The sequence below is a fragment of the Tachypleus tridentatus genome, chromosome 13 (genome assembly GCF_004210375.1).
Source record: "Tachypleus tridentatus isolate NWPU-2018 chromosome 13, ASM421037v1, whole genome shotgun sequence".
In the NCBI taxonomy this organism is placed as follows: Eukaryota; Metazoa; Arthropoda; class Merostomata; order Xiphosura; family Limulidae; genus Tachypleus; species Tachypleus tridentatus.
This window is the reverse complement of record NC_134837.1, coordinates 172,303,501-172,319,936: the sequence shown is the minus strand read 5'-3', so window position 1 is coordinate 172,319,936 and position 16,436 is coordinate 172,303,501. Positions and strand designations below refer to the sequence as shown.

Here is a 16,436-nt window from a genome sequence, read left to right as displayed (position 1 = left end):
TTAAACTATAATGTCATTCTCTGTAAGACAGCAGTGCCCTCTTGTCTGTGATATTGTCTTCTCTATTCCCACCTCTGATGATGGGTAAAACAAGATAGATTGTCTAGGTAATTAATGAATGTATACTTGTTGTAAAATTAAATATATATTTAATATAATATAAAATATAATTTTTATTTCATTTCATTAAATTATGCTCTCAATTATTTTAACACACTTTTTATCACATCTAAGGCGTTTCTGATTAGATATAATGACCTTTTATTAATGCATACCAAATAAAAAACGACACCCTGTGATAACCCACTTTAGTTTTAAGATCACAACCCTATTATTTAAAACAGACCAATACTTTATTGAACCAACATATTCTTTGAAATATATGGTTGTAGTTTTCCTCTCTAAAACAGTGTTAATAATTTCCTTTACAGTGACACCACAGAATTTAGATTAATAGTTTCTTCTCGAAGCAACTGATACAGCATATTAACAATCATTATTTACGTTCATTGCTTAAGTTAATATCGTGTGATGCTAAATGTTATTTATTTAAGAAAATTACAAAAAGTTTAGCACGTTTATGCTTATAATTTGTCAATGAATACCAAATAATAACCGTTCGTCTTGTAATTCGTTTGAAATCTTAAGCTTGAAATTGATAATCTTATTTGCTTGATATAATAATTACATATGTTTCTGAACCTGAGACGTTTACTGCTCTAAATCGATCGCCTGTAATCTGAATAAAAAAAACTAAACACGGTACACTTTTACTTTTTGTAGAAGCTGCAGTAAAAATATCAAACAGATAGTTCAGGTGACTTTTTACGTAAGCGTGCACAAAATGTCTGTTCAAATTTTAGCGGCTTTTGCTGATTAACTTTGCACTTGTTGCTAAAATTTAGATCAGCTTTAACAATTAATTGTAAATTATAAAGTCCTATTACTGCAGCAAATTTGAAAATAAAGAACATTAAAAGTTAAGTATGTATTTTTATCAAATATAGTTTCCGTGCTTTCGTTGCAAAGAAAAAGTGGCAGAAAAGGACACTCAAAACAGTATATTTAATATCTTACGTATTTCTTAATGAACTGTCTTGGACATTTGTATATGAAGTAACGGTTTAGTATAGCACATCATTTAAAAATAGGTATTGATTTGGGTTACCACAACTAAAGCCACAGAAAATAAAAAAATCGCTCCTGTCAATAACACACAATGTGTACTGAATGTTTTTAGCCACACGAAACATTGCCGTGTGTCTAGATTTCATAGATATAAACTTCACTGTATATTAGTTACCATAGAGTTAGTACTTCATAACTGGATCACAAAGTTTTTAAATAATTTTATTTCGTTTGATGATTGTGGTTCACGCATTTTCTCCACTGTTTATGTAACTTGGAAGGTTATCTAAGGGAAGTTCAATTTCACAGTAGAATGGTCTCGTAATTAGTTTTAACCATCTAGCTCTACAAAAATCTAAACAAGTGAAACATTGCACCTAGCGTGGATAGAGTTACCAATAAACCTTCATTCCATGTTGGATTTTCTTTGTGATTCTCTATCTTAAAAATCTCCTACTTTTATTAATACACAATAAGTCTTCCTCAACTATTAGCTACTACCATCCTATCAATCTCATAATATTATATAATAAAACCTATAAGTATATCTTGGTAAGTGTCTACATTAATGTATTACAGACGATAATCTATAGCCAAATACACAGGTTGCGTTCCATATCTTTCTTTCTACACGAATAAACAAATTATTTTAATATAAACAAACCTTTTTGTAGGCTCTGTATTATACTTTTTGGAAATACTTTTAAATCGGTCTGTTGACAGTAGTAGATAGTACATAGTTTGAAGTACAAATTCAAACCTCAACTAAAAATATGACACGTCCTACAGCATGTCGTGGACTAGTTATCACTCGTGTGTGATCTAGTAACACTATATTTGCTATGAGACTTAAAAATGGCTAATTGGCAAAATTCTTAACCCAGTAACTAAATGATTTTCCTTAGAATTACATAGAAATTATATATTTATCTATATAGAACTGACTTCATCGAATAACCTCGAATACTTTCAGAGTAAGCTAGATTTGTAATTTAACAAAATAATCAGATGAAGAACATATCAACACAACCTCCTTGCAAATGTATATTAAGATCAATCAATGAAGATGGAATAAAAGTTAAATACCAATGATAAGCAGACACCAACTTACAGCATGTTTTTTTCTGTCAAAGGTTTTTCGAAAACCTAGTCTCCGAAATGGAAAAAAAGCTTATAATGTACAAGATGATCAGGAGAATCAAAAAATATCACATCTCATAAAAAGAATACATCAAAAACTTAATAATGAAAAATTGAAGATAAGCAGAAAGAATAATCAGATTGAACACAACATGTTCTCCTCTATCAAAAGCTATTTTTTGATGCAAAGGTTATATTTAAATAAAACAAAATCAGAAAATTTTTCATAAGTTACACTACAATCCCAACTAAAACACAAATCGATCTAAGGTTGCAACAGAAAGCAAAAACACCATTTACAATATCTAAATGAAAGTGGGTTCCAACACTTTGAACATAATGTTGTTATTTAAATCCATTAAACACAAAGACGAAACCTATTATATGAGTTTACTACCTACAGCACCCGTTAAAAATAGAGAAAATTATATAACAAAAGCGAATAACAGTCAACTATCGTGTAATAATCCATCCACAAGATAAACAAAAAATTATTCACACAACAAGACAATCTCAAAAGGTTCACGCTCATTATGCAACAACATTCGAAGAAAGTAGCATTGTTCTTGATTAGGATGAACTGTACAGACTCGGTCGAAGGTATCACTGGATTTAATGATTGAGTGGTCGTCAACGTTTGCACTCTGTTTGTGGCGATCCCATTTCCTTTTATGTTCGGCATTCCGAGTGTAATACTGTAAAAGTTGAGGATAAATATTTTTTCAAAGTAATTTTCTTTATAGAGGGGGAAAATGCAATAATTTGGATGGTTGAGAGTTCTCTAAGCAATGATGTAAGTTCTCCTTTGTAATGTAAATCTGAATCATATTTTGAAGATGAATCATTAGATGGTCTACAAAAGAATAGTATTCATGAATAAGAAAGTTGAAGATTTGTCAAACCACGTCAGTTGAACTGATAGATATTTTCATCTGATATTGGGTAACCTTACGTTGGGCATCTCCTTCCGTTTCCCACGCTATACAATACGAGAACAATACGAGACAATCCTTGTGTTGTCAGCTTATATTTTATTTTTGTTTTCAGTTTCTCTTTGAATCTTCCAAAATAGCAGTGTCGTTAGAGGAGAGGCTCCATCTTGACCAGTTTATGTCTCTTACAAAAAGTCTCTGAGTTGCATTCTACTCACCCTCCAGCTAATATACAGGATAAGTTTAGAATTAGTCTTCTACAAGAACCATGTTCCATTTGCTTCTTAAAATTTTAATGAGTTCTGGATCCTTTCATGAGAAGTTAGCAAGAAAACTAAGTAATTCACCACCTTTCATAGGTCAAGGAGTACGAGGACGAATGTTTAATATGAACTGATATAATGTTACAGATACTATTTCTAAAAGAATTGATGTTATGCTTTATCTTTGTTTTTTTAGTAACGTTTTGCTGAGATAGATAAAATTATCAATCACACATCTATCTACAGTGCGAGTTAATAACCAAATTTCATGGTCACGTTAAGATTGAAACTTCTCAGTACAGTACAAAACATAGTCCAGATGTTTGATCATTCTGGATCTGAGAAGGATTTCCTGAGTTTTCAAAGGTGAAATTTGACGTTTTCCAATATAAACTCGTATATTTATCAAAATCAGCGATGGAGAGAGATTTTGTAATCTTTGTGATTGCTCTTGATTCTTATTAGTTGAAAAGTTAAAATGAAAAAATAATTTTATAATAAAATTTCTAATTCACGGAGCTCTTTTATAATAACTAAGTTGCTGGTTTTTATATGGTAATTTGTGTAAAGAAACATCTCAGTTCTGTTAGTCCACCTGGAAACGATTTTAAATTATCTGATGGTGGTAATTATGGTGTTGAAAATAAATTATTAAAAATTATAATAACGATGCTATTTATTAATCATAGGAAAAATGATATGTTCTTACTAAAACTTAATGGAGGACAAATCTCTGAGTAATATTCTTAATAGAAATAAAAACTGTTTGTATGTATCAAAGTGATTGTTATTAGAAAATAATTAATTTGATGTTAATAATCAAAATATAAGCAACAATCTTAGGAACCCGTTCTGTGCTTGAGTTATATATATATAACTATATATATGTAATATAATAGAAGGTGGATTGTGTTATATAAAAACAAAATTTCTAATGTTCACACAGTTTATTTATAACACAACGTTAAAGATTTAAATCGACGTTTTATAGTCTGTTTTAATAATACTTTAGTCCTTGCATTCCTAATGTTCATATCTCAGAGACATCTGCCTTCAGTGGCGTAATTATACTGATTCAGCCAATGCAGTGGTACTGGGGCCCAAATAAGAACGCTAATAATATAAATAAAACACTGAGAATATATAAACATTTGCGCACATTTGTGACATTTGTTTCAAAGTTTGAACATGACACTGCCTTAATATGACAAAATATATTAGTTGTGGCGTTTGTGTGTCTCGAAATGGTTGGGTATATAACAAAGTCCTTATAGCCTTTCATATTTTATATTAATTGAATAAATTTTCTACGCGTTAAAAATAAAGCGAAGGTATATAATATATACATATACCCCATTAAAAAGAAAACAGAATCAGCATAGGCTTTTGAAGGTTCCAAAGAAAATTTCGAGGTTGCCTTGTTTCTTTCTTGATACCAACGTGAGTTCTAATACTGACACTACACAAGTATCAACAGTAAAATCGACGGGATCCACAACTGCAGACACGAATTCCTCGTCTTTTTCAATACATTGTACTGAGGCAGAAAACAAGTTTAAGAACACAGTACAGGTAAATCGCATTTGCCTCCGAGTATCAACAGTACTGAACACCAGGGTAACAAATTTGTGTATCTAACAAAAATTAATGAACAATATGCAAGTGATATGGTTGATTACGAAGATATCTCAACGAAATATTAAGAGATTTATCCTGGATCATGGGTCTGCAAGATCCATTCACAGAAAGAAGGAAAGGCAGAGAGTGTGATAACTAGAGAACACCGTCCCTAATCCAATCATAGATCAATAACCTTTACCAGATTGCGGACGGTGTTCTCTAGTTATGACACTCTCTCTCTTCCTCTCTCTGTGAATGACGTAAGATGCCTGAACTCCAAGATCACTGTCTCTCCATCAGAATAAAATTACTCATTCCAACCCAGGAGTTATATGATTATGTCACATTCCCAAATACTCAACCGAATATTAAAAACTTCATGTCAAATATATAAAACTCTGCCTTCTAATTTACAATGTCTTCAATACAAAACAGATTTTTAAACCTTTAATTAAAACAAAGCCATTTTAACAAAACTAGCAATCACAACAGTTTCTCATTTTGTATGGAATTTTAAATTATATTTTTGGCTCAAGATTTTTTTGTTGTTAGATGTGCATCTCTAGAAAACGTGTTCAGAACTTGAAATGTTGACAATAGTAACTCGCACGAGGTTCAAAGTACAAAATGCTGAGCTCAACTACAAACTAAAACGTACAGTTTTTGCATTCATTTATTTACGACATGTCATAGACTACTTGCCACATTCATGACAGCTGGTAACATGAGACTACATTATGTGTAGGTTTTGAACCAGATTTATCTATGAAGCTAATTATCGAATTTAATAATCCATCAACTATAATAATTTCAATGTTAAAATAATATCAGAACGGTATCCAGAGCCTACAACACAATCAGGTCTTCGTTAGAACGTACAAAACCTTCTAAAGACCCAATTACTAAATATATTAAAAAAATACAAAGAGAAAACTTAGGCGAAAGATAAAGTAACAAAACTCTTACATACCGACCTTACTTTAACAGCCTAGAAATCAAAGAAGATCATATTATAAAATGGATAACACTAGAGTATTGTGATATTTTATGTACAAGACGAATAAATGAAGAAGAAAGAAGTCTTCTATTCACACAGTTGATGACACATTGAGACAAAATGGCTTTTGTAAAAACGAAAAGAAAATATTCATTAGGTAAAAATTAAATTAAGTGTTTATATAATGTACAACTCATGAAGGTTATAGAAAAACAATTATAACGCAGTAAGCATGTCGTCTCCTTTGGAAAGAACGTTTATTAAAACTACCTGGGATACCCATACCCTGTAAGTATGCTATGTAAATTTATCATTAATGAAAGGTTATCTTGGGAGATGAAAAGCTATTTCCTTGAATACGCCCATTTACCCAGAAAAACATAAAATGTGAAACCGTAAATTTACATGCATCTCCTCATGCCATCATGGAGTCAAAATAATAGTTTCTAGTTTGAGTAAATAATGTCCATGGTATTTTCAGCCTCGTTTCTTTACATTTATTCGATCCGTATTTGAAGATTTACAAATTCCGCATTTTAATTTGTGTTACATTTGTTAGTATCCTAACGTTTTGTAATCTGAATTTGATTATTAATGGCTGCGCTATACCAGATAACCATATTTAAGCTACATTGTATGACAGATTAATTACTACTTACATTAAGTCTTTACTGTCTAATACTTTCTATTCACGCTCAAAAAGCACGCCTAATTTCAGTACAGGGTTACGAACTTTCAATTTCATACGTTTATCTAAACAGTGCCTCTAGTTAAACTAAAGTGATTACTTTTTATCTTGGTACGTAAAGAAACGTATCAGTTAATTATTAATGAACTTTTGCAATATCTTTTGACATGCAATATAAGCCAGTTATACATGAAACTTTCCTTAATGTTCATTACATGTAGTGGCTGTGTAGTTTTATGTTACTACAAGTATCTTTATAAATGTACTTGTTTAAATATATAAACAGTGGTAAACATTTAAGTTTACAGGAGACCTTTATCGTAAGATCCTGCTAACTATCAACCGTTATTATCGTTTATAAGAATTCTAATCAACAAGCAACTTTGCTATAGAAATAAGATTGATAAGTGTTAATAATTTTGTTCTTAGGTAAGCACAAAACTACACAATGGGCTAGTTGTGCTCTTTCCACCACGAAGATCAAAACCCGGTTATTTTTTAAGTACGAGTTTGTAAGTTTCCATTCTGCCACTGAAAGGCTATAATTGTGTTACTGTAATAGAACGGTAAACGTGCATTATAATGCTTGCTTCGGTTTTATTATTTTCTTTGTAAGTAACGTATATAAACAACCAGGTCTAGCTTTTCGCAATTGACGTTTTGCTACATGATAATTAGTTTATATCCTAACTTGATAATTTGAAGTTTCTAAGTGCCTGAGCTGTTTTGAGAACGGATTTTGTTCAATTCTACTCTAGGTTGTCTGAGTAAGTTTAGTTGTTTGGTTGAAGAAGGTTTTTCTTTCTTAGTTATCTCAGGAATTGTTCATAACAGCCATATTTCACTATTATTAATTTGTTATATGATTCTCTTCGCTAAATTGACAACCAGTTGCAGTCAATATAAGGGTTTTCACTGGTCTTTTTCTTTTTCAATATATTCGATCCTACATTAAGATAGGATATTGTAAACAATGTTTTTGCTTTCCTTTGGGTATTTTGGCAGTTCTGTGCGTTCTAACTTCGATTTCATTGTGCTCTGGCTTCTGAATAGTGATTTTGTTTTATTTTCTTTCTTCACATATAATGTGTACGTTTTCAGACAGAACTCTGTTACAGCAAAATGTACTGCGTAAGTAAGTTTCTTTCTTCTTTCTCTTCATGTATTTCTTCTTCATTATTAATTTTGTCAAGTTTTCAGGGTATCCTTTGTCAAAGAGTTATAGTTGTGTTATTTTTCTTTATCATCTTCTACGTTATAAATATTATTTATTCTGGAGAATTCTGTGGTAGTTTATGAAAACCGTCTATACAACGTTATTTGTTAAGCATTAAATAGGTGAAGATTTCGATACGGTAGATATTTCTTTTTACCTTAACTGAACATAGTAACTGTGACGTATTGACGATTTTGTGCATTTCTGTAGAGACAGAGTTAACACCGTCCAACTCTTGTACGACATAGATGTGGGAAAACGTGTTAAATATTATGATATTACACCGCTTTACCATTGGGACTTAAGTACCATGAATATTTAAGTAAACGTTTTTCAATACAGTGATATTTTCTGAGCCTTGTGATGTTGTGACAAAAATTATTTTGTATTAGATATGATATCAATTATTTTACGTGAAATATATTTATATACATATAATAGGCGTAAGGTAAAGACGTAGTGTGGTTTCACCTAGCGTAGAGCAAAGTGTATAAAATTAATTATGAAAGTTACTTTCTGTTGGTTATATCGCCAACGTCTTAATGACTTAAGCATTTTTCTGTTATATTACTAATGTTTTTAATATTATGTTGGCCTGGACTGGTCAGGTGGGTTAAGGCGTTCGACTCGTAATCTGAGGGTCGCGGTTTCGAATCTCCGTCGCACCAAACATGCTCGCTCTTTCAGCCGTGGGGGCGTCATAATATGACGGTCAATCCCACTATTCGTTGGTAAAAGAGTAGCCCAAGAGTTGGCGGTGGGTAGTGATGACTAGCTGCCTTCCCTCTAGTCTTACACTGCTAAATTAGGGACGGATAGTTCAGATAGCCCTCATGTAGCGAAATTCAAAAAAACAAACAAACAATATCAAATTTCTTTACTCTATATTAAAAAATCAACAAATATTTTTCCAGGTTTGTTATCCAAACTTCCAGTTTATACGTCACTACATATACTAAGAACAGTATTAAGTTATGCTTTTTTTTTCATAAGCAATATGACATAAAAGTCATTATTGGAACATAGTGTTACCAAGAAGTTGTTAATCTAACTGATTTTTTAAATCAATAATGAAGTCTACGAATCCATTTCATTAAAGTTCTTAATTTTGGTTGGTCCACAAATTAACTTACAAACGTTTGATTGCCTCACATTCTTCATTCTATACAACGTGAAGAAAACATATTTCAATTCAGTAGCTGGTGTTGAGGACAGTAATAACTAAAAATTAAAACAAGGTTGTAAAGCAAATTGTGTAAGAAATTCAGTGAAAATAAATAACTATTAAATAGATGACGTATTCAAGAATTCTGTTAATTTTGAAAACAAGAAGGAACAGTATAAATTGTCTCTTGTTTAGAAAGTAGTAACTTCACCAACTTGTAATCTTTAAACTAGTAGACAGCACAGTTTGGCTTTGCTATATTACAAACAGTGTGAGTTAAAATTCAAATTACCTTAACATTTAAACAAATACAAATAAAAGCGCTAAAAGTGTTTTGGGAGTTTATGTAAAGTTTTCACTGATTTCACGAGAAGTAAAATCAGGTCAGTTAATGAGAATAAAAATGGTTGTTATGAAACGTAAGATAAAGTATTTTGATTTATTGGTGTCAGGAATTCTGGAATGCACTTACTCCATCAGTGAAAATGAGGAATGAGAAGATAATGTAGTACAGATGAGAAAATATTAATTATATTTGAAAATCTTAAGTTTAGGAATCAAAGGAGAAGTTAACAGTTCATTATCACAGTAATTTTAATATTAAAATGAACAGTAGTGTAGAAAATACATTTAAATATAACACAAAATAGAAATAAGATATCAATAAAATAATCAAGGTTCTAGGCCTATTTACAGCTTACTCCATAGCATAAATGTATTGGCAGATTTTCAAGTTTAATGTGTAATTGCAATGTTACAAATTTAAAGTGAAATTAGTAGCACAAATGTTAAATATTCTCCAATCCCTATATATAAATAGATTTACTGTGGTAAATAAAAAATAGTTTTAAATGTTTTATATTTTAGTAATCTGTTATTTTGCTTTTTGATATTTCATCAGTAGTTTCTGTGTTTTTGTTGTTTTAGTTGGTAGTACATTATAACATTACTTTCTACTGTTAGTGTTGTCTGTTTTGTATTTGTATTTTTTAATGATTGTTTTTCTTTTATTTCGTCCTTACTCTAACCTTTTTGTACTTTAAATTAATCTTTGTTATTCTTTTATGATGTTGTTTTTGTACTTTCAATAATTATAACTTCATTTTTTTTCTGGGTTATTTCTTTTCTCTATTTGTATGTTTGCATTATTAGGGTAATTGCAGCTTAGTTATTTAAAATAATTCGTTTTTACTTATGATATTTTCGTGAGTATTTATTAGTTTTTGATTTAATTATAGTTAATTTTTTTTGTTCTTATTTTTCTTTATGGAAATTATATTAACGGACTTCTATATCATGATACGATACAGTATTTCTTGTTTCCTGTAGTTTTATTTATAATTTATTTTTTCTGAGAACGAAAGTCCCTCGCTGTCAATTCTGCGGATTTACATCGATAAAATCAGGGGTTCGAGTTCCCTCGCTAGACCCAGCACATAACCCAATGTTGCTTTGCTATAACAAACAAAACATACACACAAGTAAAATAATGCTAGTAAAAATCAGGTTTTTCTGGTAGCCCTCCATACAATTGGTCCCCTGTTTTAAGTATTTAAATATTGACTGTTGTTTATACTGACTTTTAACAATGACATTATTAAAGATTTTTTACGAGTAAATTATGCGAAAGCAATAAAATCCAATGTAAAGTGATCAGAAATTATAACAGACAAATAAAAAGCTTTCATAGTGAAGCAACCTTATACATATGTTGCCTGTAATTTAGGCACCATCATATTTACAGGAATACAGTGTATATACATGTCTCGCTATTATTGTTATTAACTCCACCAAAGTACGAGAAGATACTACAAGGCCTTCAATAAAACTGTGTATCAATCTAATCATTGACAAATTTAAAACTTGTTTTAGTGAACAGTAACAACCGGTTGTAGAAACACAAGGACAACGTTTTGAAAGTTTCCACATTTTATCTTTTATTGTATTATATACATTGATATTTAACCTGTATGAATCAGTTTGTGTGTAAAGTCAAGCTTGATTTCTCAAAATAAGAGGAATCATAATGGTCAAAATACATTTATTAAAATATAATAGTTAAATTATTGTCTATCCATTACGATTGCAAGTGGGCTGGTAAACTTTATGTGTAGTTACTGTTAGTACACTAAACCTGAAGTAAAGACAATGTGGGATCACCTAGACTAGAACTAAGTGTATAAAATTGATCAAGAAAGTGAAAATAATTCAGGAAAGCTATTATTTTGGAATGTTATAGCACATTCTGGAGTATCCCAGAATATTCCAAACTATTCAGAATGGTTAGAAACATTTTACGTGTAAACAATCAATCCATGGTGTAATTTATTACTTCTGGAATATTTTATTTTTCAGAACAGTTTTCAGAATTTATGAAGCTGGTTATTCTATACCATTTCAAGTAAAACTGCGTCATGTCATTGCAAGTGAGTACTGTAACAAGAAGGCTGCTTTTTGGTTGCTTGATTCGGAGGAAACTAAAATAACAAGGAAAAAATATACTTTAAGATATGTTAGCGTTGACTGTGTTTTTTTACCATAAAAAACATTAAAAAATAGTTTATAAAAGCTCAAATATTGTAGCCATGATGAGTAGGCTTGTATTACAATTCGTACAGAGTATCTTGTCGTTATAAAGCTGGAGAAGGTTTTGAAAAATAATCAAAGCTAGAGAAATTTGAAAAGGAAACACTGAAACATAACAAGTTCATGATGTAGAGTTTGTCACTAACCTGGATGCTTTTCTGAGTTCAGGCATAGGAATGGCTTCATTTTGATCAAGATCTATGAAGAAAAGGACTTTGTCTTTTTTAGGAGAAAAGAGGGTTGTTTGTTTGTTTGTTTGTTTTGGAATTTCGCACAAAGCTACTCGAGGGCTATCTATGCTAGCCGTCCCTAATTTAGCAGTGTAAGACTAGAGGGAAGGCAGCTAGTCATCACCACCCACCGCCAACTCTTGGGCTACTCTTTTACCAACGAATAGTGGGATTGACCGTCACATTATAACGCCCCCACGGCTGGGAGGGCGAGCATGTTTGGCGCGACTCGGGCGCGAACCCGCGACCCTCGGATTGTGAAGCACACGCCTTAACGCGCTGGGCCATGCCAGGCCGAGAAAAGAGGGAGTTGCGGGTTCATGGGTCAAATAGACAATTTTATCACTCACACCCGTATCTATAATCTAATAAACTTAAGAAGCTTTTTTCTACAAGTTTCTGATAGACAACAGAGGAAATGATAATTCAAACTAGACTGAAAAACTTTACCTTGCTTCATTGTTTTAATATATCTGAGATGTATAAAAAACAAGAAACAACAACTCTGAAATATCATTTCAATGGAGAACATGTTCGTAAATGTAGAGGTGCTTACTTCAACTTTCCTTTACCAGTTTCTGTATGCCATTAAACGAGGGTTCCTACTAGCTTCTCTGAGAACATTCTTGGTTCTCTCTGGAATTTTGGTGGGGCGTCCGGAACGAGGGAGGTTAGCAGTTGATCCTTTAAACTTAAACTTGGCAATTATGTTTTGAACAGTAGATTTCCGCACATTACGTTGTGTAGCAATACCGGTAAGAGACACACGAGACTTGTGTTTTACAATAATTTGGTTTTTTAAATCACTGGACAGTTGTTTCCTGTTCGCCATGATGACCAAGCAGATAATGACGCAGACGGCACTAAATTGCCGGAAGTACATTTTTTGCTGGCTAAATTCCAACTCAATTATGAACCCAGTGTCTAGTTCTGGAATGGTATAATGTAGTTTAACCACATAACATTAATATCTTGTGATTATATTTAGTTCTGAAGAACTGTTGTATGCAATAATTATTTCAACAGTTACCCGACGTATATTAAAACGCTTCTATATTTCGCTCCCAATGGCCCTTTGGTATGTCTCTGGTTTTACAATGCTAGAAACTGGGTTTCGATACCCGTGGTTGGTAGAGCACAGATAACCCTTTGTGTAACTTTTTCTTAATTACAAACAAACAATAACATTTTCACAAACGTATTATATGAAAGCATGGTGGTAAGTATAGATTGATATCTTCCAAGTGCTTTAATTACCACTGTACTTCATCATATAGTTTATTACAAATGCAAAAAAAATAAAAGGAAAATTAAAATAAGTAGATCAATATTAAACGTACATCAATTTAAAGTATTTATTAGTTGAAACGACAAAAATCTAAATGACACAATCTTTTCTTAAAACAATCTTATTAACATAACTAATAGACATATATCTATTTAAATGTCTATATATATGTGTGCGTGTGTGTGACAATTTTTCTTTACTTTTTGCTATATTCAAAACCATGTACTAAATTCTTTCATGACTAAATGTTTCTTTAGCGAAATGACTGAAATCAAAAACATATTTTTTCACAAAACAATGACATTAATGTAATTAATACAAAATCACATATATATCTAAATACATATTAAAATACAATTTTCATTTTAAGTTTCTGTTATATCCAAAACCATATATTCAATCCTTACACGATTGAATCATTTCTCAGCGAAGTCCACAAACGCTGGCTGAATGTCAACGGCAATAATCTTAGTCAAATTTGGAGAGTGTGATAAAAGTATATTTTTAGTAACTTCGCCAGGACCACATCGAAAGCTTAAGACAATATCCCTGTTAGACTTGATCATCTACGAGAGGTATTGTGATACTCTTGAAGTTATCCACTCTAAATCTTTTTCCGATCTGTTCGAATAACTTAACCTCATTGATTTAACTAAAAGTTTGAGGACTGATATCTTTCATTCACGCTCAAGAGACACTATAGAACTTGATGCCCAAATCAACGACGACATAACGAAATATCTGGTCGACGTTCATTACAAAACTACAGTTTTTATCTTATTCGCAAAGAAATGAGAAGCCACACAAAGGTAATTAAAATAAATTATTTTTATATCCTTTTGTACGAACTGATCTTCTAATTATCTGTAGTTTCATTACAAATATATATATATATATATAAATGTTTATATTCTGTATATTACTTTAAACCACTTCTGGTGCATATGTTTCTAAAAAAATTGAGTGAATTTCACATTTTTATTGTGACAGTTTTTTTCTTCATTTGTAGTAAATCACAAAGTTCCACAACGAGTTATCTGTGCTCTATCTGTCTCCTATTGTCGAAACTCAAATTTTAACAACAACTAAGGACAGCTGAATCTGGATATTAATACATCGAATTGTGACTGAGTATGTAAATAAACACATTTTGCAGAAATGAAAACAGCCTGATCAGCTAGATAACATATAGCCATACTGATTTTTATACTGACAGAAAATGGATATGCAAATTTGAGAACACACCATCTATTATGAAACGATAATAGCAGTGTTTGAATATTTATACAATGTTTATGTTATTTCAGAGCTCTTAGGACACAAAGTAATTTAAAATATAATAATAAATATCTCCTGTGTGTCTGTGCATGCTGTTTTCTCATTTTTAACATCTAATGGATTATAAACTTACAGCTTAAGTGGTTCAACGGCAAGTCAGTGGACTTATTGATCTAGTTATAAATACACGCGATGATGGAGTATTTCTAGTGGTTTCCATTTTTTTCATGCTTTGAAAGAAATATAAATATTCTCTGTACATAGTATTTGGGGAAAAATTCGAAATGTTAAATAACAACAGACAAAACAATCCTACAAATAAATTAATTATAAAGAATACTATTTCTCACTTACATTCACATTTTACTATCTGAACCATTTCTTCACATTCAAGAAACACGACTAATTTGAATCCAAGCTTACAATATTATATCTCTTATAATCTCTATTACTTTTTAAAGCTTACTCGTTACGAAACGAGTAGTCTCAACCAATGAAAAACACGTTTCTTGAATGTCTTTTCGATGTCATCACCCCAGTTTTATTGTTGACACATATATTCATCAGTGAGTTCTTTTAAACGTTCGATACCACTTGCTTTTAAACATAAATTCACATCCATAAATATTACTTTGGGCTAGTTACTGTGAGTTACTCGAGTCCAGTTTGTCCGTACTCATTTTAGTTGCACATAATTGTTATTATAGGCGTAAATTTTGACACTTTTTTTCTGCTATATAAAAGCCCGTCAGGAGGGATTTTCATGAACCAGATTAAGCATAGCGTACTGGATGTCATACCGCATCAGCCACACTTATTCCGACAGTTTTCATAGTTTAAAGTTTCTTAAGTATCTCAAACTCATACATTTTAGTTTAAAGTAATGAAACCACATTAAAATAAGCGGCGATTAAAACTTTTCGTTTCTCAGTAATTAAAATAAGTTCCTCTTCGCATCGACAGATGTCACTGAAACATTTAGAATGTGAACTACTATTTTATATACAAAATTATATCTCACAGAACCAAGAATATGTTAATTTTCCTAACAATACACTTGACATTTATCAATATGTGTAACAATACACTTGTCTGGACATTCCAAAATTTTGTATTGAACATGTTTTTGTAATTGTGAAGCATGAATTGTTAAAATGTACAACCACTGCCTTTTTCAAAATTATTGTACCAGAAGTTTGGGTTTCTTCTTTTCCGGTAATGAAGTGATGTAAATGTATTAATGTTTATTCTTAAATGTCTTGATAATATAATAATAGTAGAAAGTTTTATATTTTTAAATACCACGTTCATTTTTACGTTAAATTGTTTTTCTCGATATAACTGAAAAAATTCTGGTTTTCAGTTGTTTCCCATAATTTTTATGGGTTTTCATACTAGTTAATTAACAAAATATATATATATATATTATATTAAAGGGGCTATATACTTATTGCATTATAACCTAATCAAAACAATTTAAGTATGAGAAAAAAGTGTGGTTAATAAAAGATTGAGCATGTGACTTAAAGGAACAAAAATCCAAATAGCTGATAATGTTGTTTCGCATTAGACAAGTGTTACAGATGAGACTTTCTTTTTTACAATGAAGTCATTACAGAGGCTGTATAATACAAGCCTCAAATCGATGGAGTTGCTTACACACATATGGCTCATAGTGGAAGAGATTACCAACCACATCATGTCACATGATGAAGATTTGGATCCTCCATGTTGTACCTTAGATATCTGAATTTTAATCAAACATTGAATTTTTGTACCATCTATCAATATTTCAACATGCTTTGTTTTGTTTTTTTTGGAATTTCGCACAAAGCTACTCGAGGGCTATCTGTGCTAGCCGTCCCTAATTTAGCAGTGTAAGACTAGAGGGAAGGCAGCTAGTCA

The 16,436-nt window shown here is 31.2% G+C and overlaps 1 long non-coding RNA gene across 2 annotated transcripts; it reads right to left on the bottom strand.

Moving 5' to 3' along the window:
• Positions 1–10,676: 10,676 nt before the first annotated feature.
• Positions 10,677–15,025, bottom strand: LOC143238104 (uncharacterized). 2 transcript variants are annotated; one of them, XR_013020407.1, is made up of 3 exons: positions 13,661–14,025; positions 11,882–11,933; positions 10,677–11,626 (listed from the first exon to the last, which is right to left on the bottom strand). It is a non-coding gene; the product is annotated as an uncharacterized LOC143238104 (long non-coding RNA). The 2 variants fall into 2 exon arrangements; XR_013020406.1 differs by lacking the exon at positions 13,661–14,025 and adding an exon at positions 14,886–15,025 and having other exon boundaries at positions 10,684–11,626.
• Between the last annotated feature and the right edge of the window lie 1,411 nt (positions 15,026–16,436).